This window comes from Giraffa tippelskirchi, chromosome 5 (assembly GCF_054371585.1).
Source record: "Giraffa tippelskirchi isolate mGirTip1 chromosome 5, T2T-mGirTip1v1.2.pri, whole genome shotgun sequence".
NCBI lineage: Eukaryota > Metazoa > Chordata > Mammalia > Artiodactyla > Giraffidae > Giraffa > Giraffa tippelskirchi.
Window position 1 is genome coordinate 99,252,501 of NC_137279.1, and position 14,138 is coordinate 99,266,638.

General features: G+C 42.1%; 1 non-coding gene across 1 annotated transcript; it reads left to right on the plus strand.

Moving 5' to 3' along the window:
• Window positions 1-5,928: 5,928 nt before the first annotated feature.
• TRNAN-GUU (transfer RNA asparagine (anticodon GUU)) lies at window positions 5,929-6,002 on the plus strand. Its single transcript has one exon. It is a non-coding gene; the product is annotated as a tRNA-Asn (tRNA).
• The last annotated feature ends 8,136 nt before the right edge of the window (window positions 6,003-14,138 follow it).

Consider the following 14,138-nt stretch of genomic DNA (forward strand, 5'->3'; position numbering starts at 1 on the left):
AAATTAAAAGACTCTTACTCCTTGGAAGGAAGGTTATGGCCAACCTAGATAGCATATTTAAAAGCAGAGACATCACTTTCCCAACAAAAGTCCGTCTAGTCAAGGCTATGGTTTTTCCAGTGGTCATGTATGGATGTGAGAGTTGGATGGTAAAGAAAGATGAGCGCGGAAGAATTGATGCTTTTGAACTGTGGTGTTGGAGAAGACTCTTGAGAGTCCCTTGGACTGCAAGGAAATCCAATCAATCCATCCTAAAAGAGATCAATCCTGGGTGTTCATTGGAAGGTCTGATGTTGAAGCTGAAACTCCAATACTTTGGCCACCTCATGTGAAGGGTTGACTCATTGGAAAAGACCCTAATGCTGGGTAGGATTGGAGGCGGGAGGAGAAGGGGACAACAGAGGATGAGATGGTTGGATGGCATCACCGACTCGATGGACATGGGTTTGGGTAGACTCCGGGAGTTGGTGATGGACAGAGAGGCCTGGCATGCTGCAATTCATGGGGTCGCAAAGAGTTGGACACAACTGAGCGAATGAACTGGACTGAACTGGACTGAACTGACCCAGTCATTGTCTTCACTGGATTCTCTGACATCCTACCCACAATTTTTATCTTAAATGGAAATTATTAAAATGTGTTCACAAAACAAAATACACAAACCAGTAAAGGGCGGCTATTAGAATATTGCAATGTGTAATCATTACCAGAATCACGACAGAGAAATTTTTTTGTCATTCAAACGTGGCCCTTTGATACACTTACCAGATAATGCCCACCCATCCCCTACTACTTTAAACAATTCTAATGTCAACTATCGCAAATTAGGCTTTGTCCTTTCTTCAAGTTCAAGTGAATAAGTGTACAATTTTCTATCTAGCTATTATCATCCAACATTATGTTATACACATATACATATACATATATATCTGTGTGTACTTGCGTTTCTCACACCTTAATTTGGTGTTAATGATAAGCATTAATTACATTAATGTAAAACTACTTCACATATGATGAACATTGGGATGATTTCAAGCTACAGTATTGGGAAAGGCTAATATGAATACCTTTCTACTATAACTTTCCCATGTAACTTCACAAGTTATTTGAGAATAAATGTCTATTAAAGATAAGGGAGCCAAGGACAAAAAATTGTTCAGGAAAGCAACACCAGTGACCTTCTATGCTGGAGGAGGGAGTGGAAGGGAACGGTAAGGCAAGTCAGAGGAAAGTGGAATTTTTACTGCCAGTGAAGGGCGTAGCATTGTCAATCATTTCTCCACTCTCCAAGGTTCACTGAAGGAAGAATGGCCTATGGAATCATCATTCCAAAGAAGTTTAGTGCACAGTCTGGGCTCTACAGGAGCATTTTCTGGGCATCTCTTCTGTAAGAGTGGACCCATAGGATTTCTTGCTGTTCCCTAAGAAGCAGTGGGAGAGACACCAGCCTGGTCAGGCCCCTGGGCTGTGCCACCCAACCCCTCAAAGAGGCGCATCATTCTGGGCCCTCTTGTCAGCCAAGAGAACCAACAAAGCAAGAGGTTGCCTCCAGCCACCACAAGTTCTCTGTCTTCCTGTTGTTAGAAAACATTGATCCAATTCCTTCCTCAAGCACTAGAGGTGTGTTGGGACATTTCCCTTGTTGGGAGATTTCTGCTTGTTGGAAGACGTGGCTTACACTCCCTAAGAACACAGCTGGTGTGGAGAAGGGAAAGGGAGAACGGAAAGCCATATGAGAAGCCTTAGAGTTGGCTAGGCCTGAAAGGGAAAGTGCCCCTTGGTCTGGAGAGCCTCTGGCCTCCTTGTTCCTGGAAGGGATGCCTCCACCACCCCCACCTGACCCCCACTTGGCCCCAAAGGTATGAGGCCTCCGAGCCGCATTTCCCATGTTTTTCTACAACCCCTCAGTGAGGTGTGGCTTCTCTCTTGCTGGTGCCTGCCAGCCAGCCCTCAGGGGCTCCCCAGGCAAGTGCGAAGCCCAATGGGTTGGGAACCCACGTGCCCACAGACAGCACAGTCAGGAGGCTTAGCAAAAGACGTAGGACCCATCTATACAAGTTGGTCATGAAACAGGAGGGCCATGAAAATGCAGGTGCTTACCCTAATTCCCAGGCAGTTGAGTACACAGAGTGGTGTGGCGCTTGCCCTGGGTTAGCATAGCACAATGAGGCATTATGGAAGAGGTGTCATCTGCCATGAACAAAGGAATATCAGGAGAGAGCAGCAACTCAAATCCCCAAACAGCACCACGTCCCTCCCACAGGTGGGGAAACCACAGCCATCAGCTTTCACAAGTGCAACAGACAAGGCTTACACCCTGGGAAAACACCTTCAAGATCATGGCATCTCTCTTGCAAGATAACTAGAGGCACAAAACTTGTAGGCACAGTGCAGCCCCTCACCCCTCCACTTGGGGGTCACAACCCTCCCCTTCACCTGCCCTTTGCTATTCTTCTAAACGGCTTTCCCTTCTGGAAGGGGAACACATGTACACCCATGGTGGATTCATGTCAATGTATGGCAAAACAAATAAAATATTGTAAAGTTAAAAAATAGATTAAAAAAATAAATAAGTACATTGCTTTCCCCAAAGGAATTGAAGAGAATGCCCTCCAAATCTCTCCCACCCACCCCCATACCCTCTCCCACACACAGGAGAACCCATAGCCCACCCACCAGAAGGATGGACCCATAGCCTCAGCACTGTCTCACTTACATACTCCAGCTGTTGCCTCTGTATCCTTGGTCTACATCATCCCCCCTTCCCCTCTCCCTGGCTCTCCTCTTGGCCTCAGTGGAAGCAACATTTGTCCCAACAGGTCTTCAGCTTGAGTGTCCAAGGGAGAGAAGAAAACATCCTCTCTGCAGGGCAGAGACCATGGGAAGTTGAATTAAGAGCAGTTGGAGAAGTTGCCTAGATCACCATCCTTTTGGTATTCTGACATCGATTTTTATACCTACTTTCTGATTATGGTGCTGATAATAATTTTGCATTTGTGGTAGTGAGATGAATTGAAAAGTCAAGTTACTCAGGGAAATCAATATAAATTGAGTGAAACAGAATATTTACAAAATATATTCTGTTCTCACTCAACTGACAAGTGCATGGAGATGGCAAAGACCTGGGAGGCCAAGTGAGTAGGCTGGTGCTGTGCTAGTCATTGATCTGCACCTGTTGCTGCTCCAAACACCCGGAGTCTGGGTCTCTTGTCTCAAGAGATGTCTGGGGAGGATCTTACCTGCACTGTGGCGATGGACTTTTCCACCTGGCTTCCTTCTGGGAAGGCTAAGCCGATGTCTTACTGGATCACAAAGGAAGATATCTTAATAACCAAAAGTTATAAGACAATATTCTTGACATTTTTATTTATTAGGGAAATTCACATTAATACTATAAGAAGGTATCATCACACAGCCTCCAGCATGGTTATGTTTAAAAGAATTAGTATGCTGACAAATGCTGACAAGAATGTGGAGCAACTGCAACCACAGTTGCTGGTTTGAAACCATTCTAGGGCCCTGTTTGTCAGTTTCTAATAAAGTTAATCTTGCAGCTATTCCATGACCCAGCAGTAGCAGTACTTCTGTGAATGCAAAAGTACACAAAAAATACTGGTACAGAATATTCATCAAAACACCAACAATATTCATCAATAACAATAACACCAAAATTAATACAATAGTACCAAAATTAAGAAGTGATATACGCAATTATACTGGAGAAGAGCATGGCGACCTACTCCAGTATTCTTGCCTGGAGAATCCATGGACAGAGGAGCCTGGTGGGCTACAATCCACAGGGTCACAAAAAGTCAGACATGACTGAACTGACTTAGCACGCATGCACACGTACACAATAATACAGATATACTTAATGAAAATAATATTTTAAAAGCCAGATACAAAAAAATGTACATTCATTCATTTAAATTTCAGTAGTAACCTCTGCAATAGACCTCACAATAGCAATTAACTAACTGAGATTGGGTAACAAGTGCCTGGAAAGGGGCTCAGAGGACATTTCTGGGATGATGGCTATTTTCTATAACTTGATCTGGGTGATGATCATGTTTGCTAAAATTCCACAAATTGTGCTTTAAAGATTTGCGCTTTTAACTCTACATGAACTATATAGTTCAAAATTAGTGGCTGGTGAATGAAGACAAGTTGGTGTAGACCATAACAACTAGTTTACATTTTATACAAACCTGTTCTCATTTAGTGTAAAAACCCTCACTGGTATTTGAATTATTTTTAACAACAAAATGGCTAAGCTCAGACAAGGCCCCCTAAGAGGCGATATTTCACCCTTAGGGACATTTCTTGCTTAATAGTGAGACAAGCAATCGTCCTTGGTTTTGCTTTGACCAGCCACTGGCAGGTTTGTGCGCTATGGCACTTACTCCTCTTCTCATGGCATTGCACTGTGTGGCCAGGAGTAAACTCTGCTCTCTGACTGTTTCTTAAGGGGCCTAGTTGCTGTAACTTGGATTTGTACCGAGGGTAATTGAAAGGTTGTTGCTGAACCGCGAAAGACACTGGAATTCTTGGCCTCCGGAGGAGAAGAATTCAATCTGGGGCCAGAGACGAGGCTTGATCGCTCAGAGCTTTTGTGTAATAAAGTTTTATTAAAGTATAAAAGAGACAGAGAAAGCTTCTGACATAGACATCAGAAGGGGGCAGAAAGAGAACCCCCCTGCCAGTCTTGAGCTGGATGTTATATAGAGCTACTAGCAGTCTGCTAATTAAAGAAAGGAAATGTCTCAAAACTCAGAATGGCACCAGGTGAGTCATCCTGAGCCATAAAACGATTGGCATGAATCTTGAAGAAAGGCAGATTTCCATACAAATATACAGCTTCATTAACATAGATTGGGAGAACAATGTATAACATACTGGTTAGTCAAGTCGGTTCTGAGTCTAGGGTAAATACGTGGTACATTAACATAGCTTAAGACAAACACTTTCATAAGAAAAATGCATTGGTTAGCTCAAGGTTTGAGAAAAGTTAAGTTCAGGTGGAACCAGGTGTCATTATGGCAACACAGAATTTTAAGAGAAACCTCTTTTTAAATTTGTATAGAGAAGGGGGAAAAAATGTAACACTAGTTTGTTTCCTCTTGCCGCTTAAGGGAGAGACAAAAAATGTCTGACATTTGCAGCCTATTTCCTCCGTTTGGAGACCCCTGGCCTTCCTGCCTGTTACACTCTCAGTGATGAAGCCACAGCACAGCACTAACCACTATACAGTCACGATGCACCAGAGGCCTGCAGGTAATTTCTTTGACATAAACATATCCACATTATTTTTGCTGTTTAATTCTTAGACGCACATGCTCATGCTTTTCTCCCCTTCATGCCTTTCTCCGGTTCTGCCTCCCTATTTAGCTACTTAATAAAAACAATTTTCATCTCTCAGGGTACCGCCTGTGCCTCACAGGCTTCCTGGGTTGTCTCATCCATGCTTTTGCCAGCTGCTCTGGCACCTTTTCACGTTTCCTCTTTAGACCTGATCTCTTTCTTGCTGCAGCCAAACCGATCACATCGACTAAAGAGCTGCCCAGAAGCGAAGATGGTCGAGTGAACGCGCAGCAAACGCGGAGCCCCCACAGAGCCCACCTTGGGGGTGGGGGCGGGGGTCAGCTTCCATGGGGACCCCCTCGGCACCCCCTCAGCTCAGGCCCGGGGCGTCTCCGGGGCGCTGCATCTGCTGCGGGTGGGGAGCAAGGCGCGGCGGCGAAGTTCGGTTGCCCTTCTACCTTCGAGTTCGCCTGACACCCGGCTTTCCCGCGGGAACAAACACGCTGCGTGGACTCCACTTTTCCGGTTGTCTGAGGCTAGGAACCGGAGCCGCTGTCGTGCGAAAGGCGAGTGGCTGCTTCTGGCATGGAAGGACCAGTTAATCTTTAGCGAAACATTGTCCTTTGAGTCTCTGTGGCGCAATCGGTTAGCGCGTTCGGCTGTTAACCGAGAGGCTGGTGGTTCAAGCCCACCCAAGGACGATTACTCGTAAGGAGCTTTTAAATTTGCTCTTATTTCTCCTTATTAATACATCCTTTCTACGTAAACATGGAGGAAGGCCTGGCTTTCTTTACCCTTCTTGTCGCCGATGTCTTGTCCACAACAGGAAAACCTAAGTCAAGTTCACTGCTGATCTTACCCTCACAAAAGAGTCCCTGAAGAAAACAGGTCATTTGGAATCCAGGATTTCGCGGAAAGAGAGGCGAGTCAACATCTCATCTTTACCCTCTGAATTCCTTTTAACAGTGAGGTTTCATCTATTGTTTGTACTAGTATTTATTGACCCCCGTTTACAGTATGGTCCCCTGGTGGTCTAGGGGCTAGGATTTGTCACTTTCATCCCTGTGGCCCAGGTTCGATTTCCAGTCAGGGAAGGTGTGGTTTTTTGAGGGCTTCCCAGATGGTGCTTGTTGTTAAGACTGCCTGCCTACCATAAGAGACATTAAGAGATGCGGTTTCGAAGATGGTGCTTGTGGTTAAGAATCCGCCTGTCTACCGCAGGAGACATTAAGAGACTTGGGTTCGACCCCTGGGTTGGGGAGATCGTCTGGAGGAGGAAATGGCAACTCACTCTGGTACTCTTGCCTGGAGAATCCCAATGACTGAGGAGCCTAGCGAACTACAGTCCATAGGAGTGAAAAGAGTCGGACACGATTGAAGTAATTTAGCACAAGCAAGTCTTTGAAATTAATTTACTTCTATGCTTTTATTATTACAAACAATACTGCAGTCATAATTCTTGTACACAGGCATATGGGTAGAGTGCCAGAAGGACAATTGTTCTATAAGAGTTTACATGGTTTTACCTATGGTTCCCATTCTCTAACCTCCATTGGCTTAGTAGCTATAACTCTTGTTATTTCAGTGACTGCTTTAGGCTTTAGAGCAGACATCTATAACTTACCACAGTTTGCCCTCAAGTGATCACACCTGTTCACATTTCTCCATTACCTGCCTTTATGCTATCATTGTCATGCATTTTACTTTGCATATATTATAAACCCCAAATCCAAGGTTATTACTTTTCTTTAAACTGTCCCATATTTTTAAAGAGATTTTCTTGATAAGAAATAATCTTATATATTTTCCATGCAATATCATATTTTGTCTTTCATTCCTTTATATACATCTAGAATTCTATCTGGTGTGGGTTACCTTTTCCTGAAGGACTCCTTTAACATTTCTTATGTTAAGGATCTGCTGGTGATGAAGTCTTTCAGCATTTGTATGTCTGTAAATGACATTATTCATCATATCTTTTATTTTTGAAAGATATTTCATGAGAGAAGATTAATAGAATTCCATGTCGACTTTCGTTTTTCTCTCAGTTTTTTAAAGATGTTGCTCTACTGCCTTTATTTTTGTTTTCTATATCTACTCCTTATTGCTTTGGCTGCTTTAGAAATTTTTTCTTTTTCTATGGATTTAAGCAGTTTAATAGTAATGTGCTAGGTGTGGATTTTTTTTATATTCCTTGTGCTTTAGTGATGAGAGAGATGAACAGAGAACCCAGGCATTTGGAAAGGGTTTCTTTCAGGTAGTCAGCGGAGTTCTGATATGAGCATGTTTGTGGAGAAATGCCCGAGACGAAAAAAAGAAACCTTGGAAAAGACCATGGGACAGTGTCTGGTATTCACACGGTATAGGCAATTGTACTTGCCTCCTTGGATCAGTGGCTTTATAATTCTCATTAAAATTCAACTATTTTCTGTCTTTTTTCTTCAAAAATCATTCAGCTCTGTTCAGGAGCTTCAAACACTCCCATGTTAGGCCTCTTAAAATTGTCCTAGCATTCAGTGATGCTATGCATTAAACATTAAACTGTGATTTTCATTTCAGATGTTTTCAGTTAGTCATGTCTTTTTAATTCCATTTGGTGACTTTATTATATCAGAAGTTATAGTTTTTGTTCATCTCTAAAGTTTTATTTTGGCCATTTTTATATGTTCCACATTTCTTTGGACATATATAATGCAGTCATGATAACTGTTTTAAAGTTCTCTCTGTTGATTTTAACATTGTGTCAGTTCTGGTTCAGTTTTGGTTCACTCTTCTCCTTATGTCACATTTTCCTGCCTCTTTGAATGTCTAACATTCTTTGATTGGATGGCAGCTATTACCAAACTTTACCTTCTTACGTACCAGTTATTTTGATATTCCTATAAATCTACTTGAATTTTGTTCTGGCATAGAGTTAAGTGACTTGTAAACAGTTTGATTTCTTTGAATCTGGGTTTTATGATTTTTTTTAAGGTAAGTCACTCTAAGGCTGATTAATCCAAGTAGTAAGGCACAACCTTCTTTGAGTGTTCTTCTCAATGACCCTTGTGAGTAGTCTTGTCTGACTTGAGGAGCGAGTACAATTGCCTGTACCATGTGAACACCAGGCACTGTCCCCATGATCTTTTCCAAGGCTTCTTTTCTTCGTCTCGGGCATTTCTCCACAAACATGCTCGTAACAGAACTCAGCTGACTACCTGAAAGAAACGCTTTCCAAATGCCTGGGTTCTCTCTGTTCATCTATCTCATCACTAAATGTGTCCTATGAACTCTAGCTGCCTTGCTTTCCATGGACACTCAGCAGCATCTCCACAGTCCAAGGAGTTGGCTCATATCCCCTCCTTGTGCTCAGCCTGGAAACTCGGAAAGCAGTAAGCTGGGCCCATGGTAGGGCTTACCTTGTTTGTTTCTCATCTCTCAGGGATTTCTATCTTTTATTGCCTGATTTCCAGTGTCCTGAAAACTGATATTTTATGCTTTTTATCTTTTTCCTTTCTGTGGGGGCAGGGGAGAAGAGTAGAGTGAGTTTTTGGGCAGAAAGGCCAATCTTATTTCTGTCACTCCACCTTTACCAGAAGCTGAAGGCATCTCTTCATGTGTTCCCAGTTTGACTTCTGAAGGAGATGTACCATTTTTATAGACCAATGTATTTGCCCAACTCTATGAAAAATCCTTTTTCTTCATATTTTTCTAGTACAACAAGCTTTCTCTACATCTATCTGACACTCTTACAAGGGGTGTTGGCCTCCTGACTCAACTAAGCAGGAGGTATGACAGACAGAAGGACAATGTAGACATTACTCAGAGATACTGTATTACATACGTCCAGCTGTAACTTCCAAAATGTTTAGGAAGTCTTTCAATAGTTGTTATTGGTTTTGATGGTGACCTACTTAATTGGGTCCAGAAAAGACTGACCAGAATGACCCTGGGTTCCTTTCTACCAAATAGCGGATCAATTCGAGGGGAATAATCACTGGTACCAGACATTTATTCATCTTCCCTTCCTTTTGTGAATTGCATTTTTGCCTTCTTGGATGCTCACCATCTATGGACTGGTCACCTTCCTACCCAAAGTTGGGTTAGTAATCCAATAGCTCTCTCTGTATGATTCCTTGACAGTGCTTGGTTATTTCTGGGGAAAAAAAAAAAAATTATTCCATTTGAGACCAAACGTTGGAAGCAACAGAACCCTGCACCTGACAATGCTTCTTGTGCAGACCTGGATACCAAGAATTGTTGGCCCTCCCTCTCTTGGTTCTTCTGCTGAATTTCACAAGCATACATGAGCTCCTAGGCTTTTATAACCAGTGCTTGAACATTCTTTCTACTCTCTTCATGAATATTTTTATCTGCCTCTGTCCCTCACACACTAAACTGCCCCATCCACCCACATTCTTTTCCTCTTCTTCAGCTTTCTAGGATCTTGCCTTAGAATTCCTTCAACCACTGAGGACTTGGTGTCAGGCCCTGCTCCAGGAGAGATGCTGCATCCTCAGCAAACCCAATCTCTGCCTGTTGCGCCCCCTTCTGGAGGCATCAGAAAGTGTCAGGGCGGTGGGAGCACAACTGGTTCCAGGCCTGTGGTTCCTGGCTCCTCTGCCCACCTGGGCCTAGGGGCACTAGCAGTGTTTGAGACAAAAGAAGCATAAGGAACAATGGAAAAATTGATGAATCCAGCTCTAGAAGGGAGGTAACTAAGATTAAACCCCCCCAACACATTCCATGTGTTTTACACTTCTTCAAATGACATGATGACTGTGTCCACCAACGTCCTCCTTTTAACCTGTACTCACACCTCCTTTTAACCTGTTAATCTATGCCCACTCTATAATCTATAAAAATATGCATGAGCATTATGTAAAAACAAGGTTTTGTTATTTCCATCTTAATTAGAAATTCTCCAGGCAAAATTAAACATTAATTAATTTCATGTCAGTCTAGGCACTTAAAGATAATGATAGATCTTAAAAATACAACTTGAGCAGAATCCTAGTAGAGAAATGCATGCTGGATTAATAATATTGAATGATACCTAAAAACATTCACCCCCAAACTGTAAGTGGAATAATGATAACAATGATTTCTAGAATTATGAAAGTAAATTTCTATTTAAAAGCTATTAGATAGTATGTTTAACTTACTGAAACACATAATTTTAACTGTTATAAACTTAAATGTGTATTGAAATTAAAGTTCTTTTATTGGATCAGTAGAACCAGAAAAAGAAGCTTAGGCAATTCAGTGTCATGAGGTTTTGAACAGAACAGAAATCCAAGGCATGCATAAACTAGAATGCTCTACAATCAATATTTTCTACATTATTAGAAAAATCTGAAAGACAGCAAAAATAATTTTTAGGCCAAAATTATTAAACCAGTGTGATGCATAAAAGGAGTCATCTCTAGAAATATAAATATTTTCCATGCCATTATATGCCAATTTTTAGAAGTCTTTAAAAGTATTCAAGATTTATCCTTATTGTCAACTTAATTTTTTTTTCTTATATCTGGCACAGAGACCACTAATTATCTAGACCACTAACTTATCTCCTTTTTAATTTTCCCCTGATTTAAATTTCAGCAAGAAAGAAAGTTCAGGGATCTGTGAAGAAGAAGAGAGAGAAAAGAGTCAAAAATGTATTTGAAGAAATAATGACTGAAATTTTCCTGAACCTGAAGAAGAAAACAGATATCCAGGTACAGGAAGCACAGAGGTCCCAAATAAGATGAACCCAGAGAGACCAACACCAAGACATATCATAATTAAAATGGCAAAAGTTAAAGACAAAGACAGAATTCTAAAGGCAGCAAGAGGAAAACAATGATTCATACACAAGGAAACCCCCATACCAGCTGATTTTTCTGCAGAAACTTTGCAGGCCAGAAGGGAATGACATGATATATTTAAAGTGCTGAGAGGGAAAATCTACAACCTAGGACACTCTACCCAGCAAGAATGCCACTTAGAATTGAAGGAGAGATAAGAAATTTCTCAGAAAAGAAAGTTCAAGAAACCCCATGGATGCTATCCAGTGGGATCCTGGAACTAGCAGCTCAGTGACTACTCCACTTTGGAAAAACGCACTATGGCATTTGTACTGCAAACCAGAATGCCTCTGTCTTTGGATTCAGACTGGACCTGGAACTGGGTCAAGACAAGACAAGACTAAGTGCCATGATCACAGGGCAGCCATCCCACTGACAGCACTAATGCAGACAATTCTGGGAAGCTCTTGAGAACTTTCCCCTCTCTTTGACTCATGTCCCACCAGCTCCCTTCATCCTCCCACCACAGGAAAAGATACGTCCCTTTTGTGTCCTGTCAGAACGCTTTCTGCTCCCTGCAGGGCACAGACAGCCAGTCAAGAGCCAAGGGGGCAGATGTACTTCCCCATGGATCTCTCCCAAGGAAGGTGGTTCTAGAGCTCAGGTTGACCCAAGGCCCCACTGCCCACCAAGACGACCTGGAGGAGTCCCAGGGTGCTGCGGAGAGTCGGGGGGTGACAGCCTAGCTATGTTCCTGCAAGACCAGGGTGCACCTGCCCTGCACTTAGGGGAGAGGGTCATAGAGCAGTGTCTGAAGCTTCTCTATAGCCTGAAGAGAATGGATTTCAGGTTCTTGAAGGGGCAAGAGGTCCTTTCCACCAGCACAAGGCCTTTCCCTGGCCTTGGAGGACAGGTCTTGCAGAAGTTGGTTTTGAGGGAGATGCCAAGGGATGCCAAGAGACGCCAAGGCAACAACAGCTGCCCAACCAGTGATCTTGAGTTGAGACATCTGCAAGTTACTCTCAAATGGTGGAGCAAGTCACATATACAGAGTGAGAAAGCAAACACGGGAAAATGTTAACTATGCATGTTGGAGTACAGAATATATGATGTTAGTATTTCAATTTTTTTGTTAAGTTTCAAGTATTTTATGTTTTTGTTTTTTTATTGAGTTTTGGGAACTCAAGTTCCAGTTTCTCTTTGGATGAAAGCAAGATATTAAATTTCTGAGACGAAGGGAGAATGAAGGTGAGTGGCTGTACAACCCTGGCATCACACCCCCTCCAGCCTGGGCGACACCAAGGAACCTGGGGCAGGGCCTCACTATTTCCTCTGATCTGGCTCCAGGGGCCTCTCCTGATAAGCCGGCAGGTACTGCCTCCTTTTTGTGCCTCGACAACTCAATTCGTGAAGCCTGAAGTTCTTTATCTACCTATCTTTGGCTCCAGTCCCCGGTGCAGAGTTGGGTTCTGTCTCTTTTGTTATGTCACGCAAAAAAAAAAAAAAAAAAAAAAAAAACAGGAATATGGGAGATTGAGATAAGTCAATGTAAACTATAGCAAAGAGCTTGATTTTATTTTAAATGCACTAAGTTCATTCTCATCTTTCCCTAGAAGCCCCACTAATATTTAAAATATCTCAACCAGAAAACAGGTCTATAACCGCACCATTTCAGTAGTGGAAGGTAGAGACTCCTTGACAGCAGAAATGTCACCTTTGGGAGTAGTTTCTGAGCATGCTCAGTCATGGGGCACATCCAGTGTTCCCAATGGCCTGGCTCTAGGTTTGTTCACTGTGGGTTCTCCTTCCATTCTCCGGGTCACATTGCACAGGCGAGTCAGCAGTAAGTCCTGCTTTATGGCTGCAAGTAATAATCGCAGCTGGTGCTGGGATTAAAAGCAAACCTAGACTCAGTTCCTGTCAAGTTAGATAGCAGACATTGCAGTTTGGATTGAAGGACTACAGACACAATGTAGACTACTAGCCTGGCTGAGAGATGGTATGTTTCCTTCGATATTTTGTAGCTTTGTTCTTGGACAGCTTGCTTCCTGACAGGATGCAGTAAGAAGCACAAATGGGATGTCCTGATCTTTTGCAAAAAAGGTTTAGTTTGATCAGAATGTAGAACACTAAACAAGATAATTAGCCTATCCTCTTCAGAAATTCAAAGACATCAGAAACAGCAAAAACATACAAGTCAGGAGACAGTTCCAGGTAATAAGGACAAAATTTAGAAACTTTGATTGGAACTTGGGGAAATATCAGTATCACAACACACACAATTCTTAACCTCTCTCAAATATGTTTAATATAGATGCATATGTTAAATGTGTCTAATAGCTGTATCCATACACATATAAGCATGTAGATATGACAGTTTTTAAACAATGGGAAAATTTATACCTCGAGCATATATTAGGTAATGTTATTGAAATAATGTTAATGTACTTAGATATGATCATTGATAGTGGTTGTATAGGACAATGCTCTTAATATCAGGAAATACAGTGTTTAGCAGTGAAGCAGGCTTTTTGTCTGCATTTAATAAAGTGATATGAGTGTGTGTCAGCCCAGACAGAGAAAAGGAGAAAATGACTGTTAATTGCTGTATTTAGATGAACAGAATAGAGATGTTCGTTGTATGATTCTTTCCAATTTTCTGTTGGTTTGAAAATTTTCAAGGTAAATAATTGGGGGGGGGAGGGGTCAGAAATGATTATAAAACACAGGAAGCTGTGAAGAGCTGAGTCCTGGACTAAAAATTGGCTCTCAATGGGTCTCTCCCTTGCAGAAGAGTGTGACAGTGACCAATGCTACTTACTGGTACAAGAAAATGTAAGTACTGGTGTATGGTACAAACCCATCTAAAGGTCCCTTCCTGCCACCCAGGATTTGCCCTCCTTAGAAGAATCTGCTTTCTAACCTGGGAATCTGTTAAGTTGGAGGCTATCTTACATGTTTTACAGCTTCTGAATGAGATGTCCTCAATGATTTTATATTGAAAAGCAACAGACAGATAGGGTATGAGAAGTTTATTTTCAGAAAAAAAACTCCAAATGAGAGTGGAGT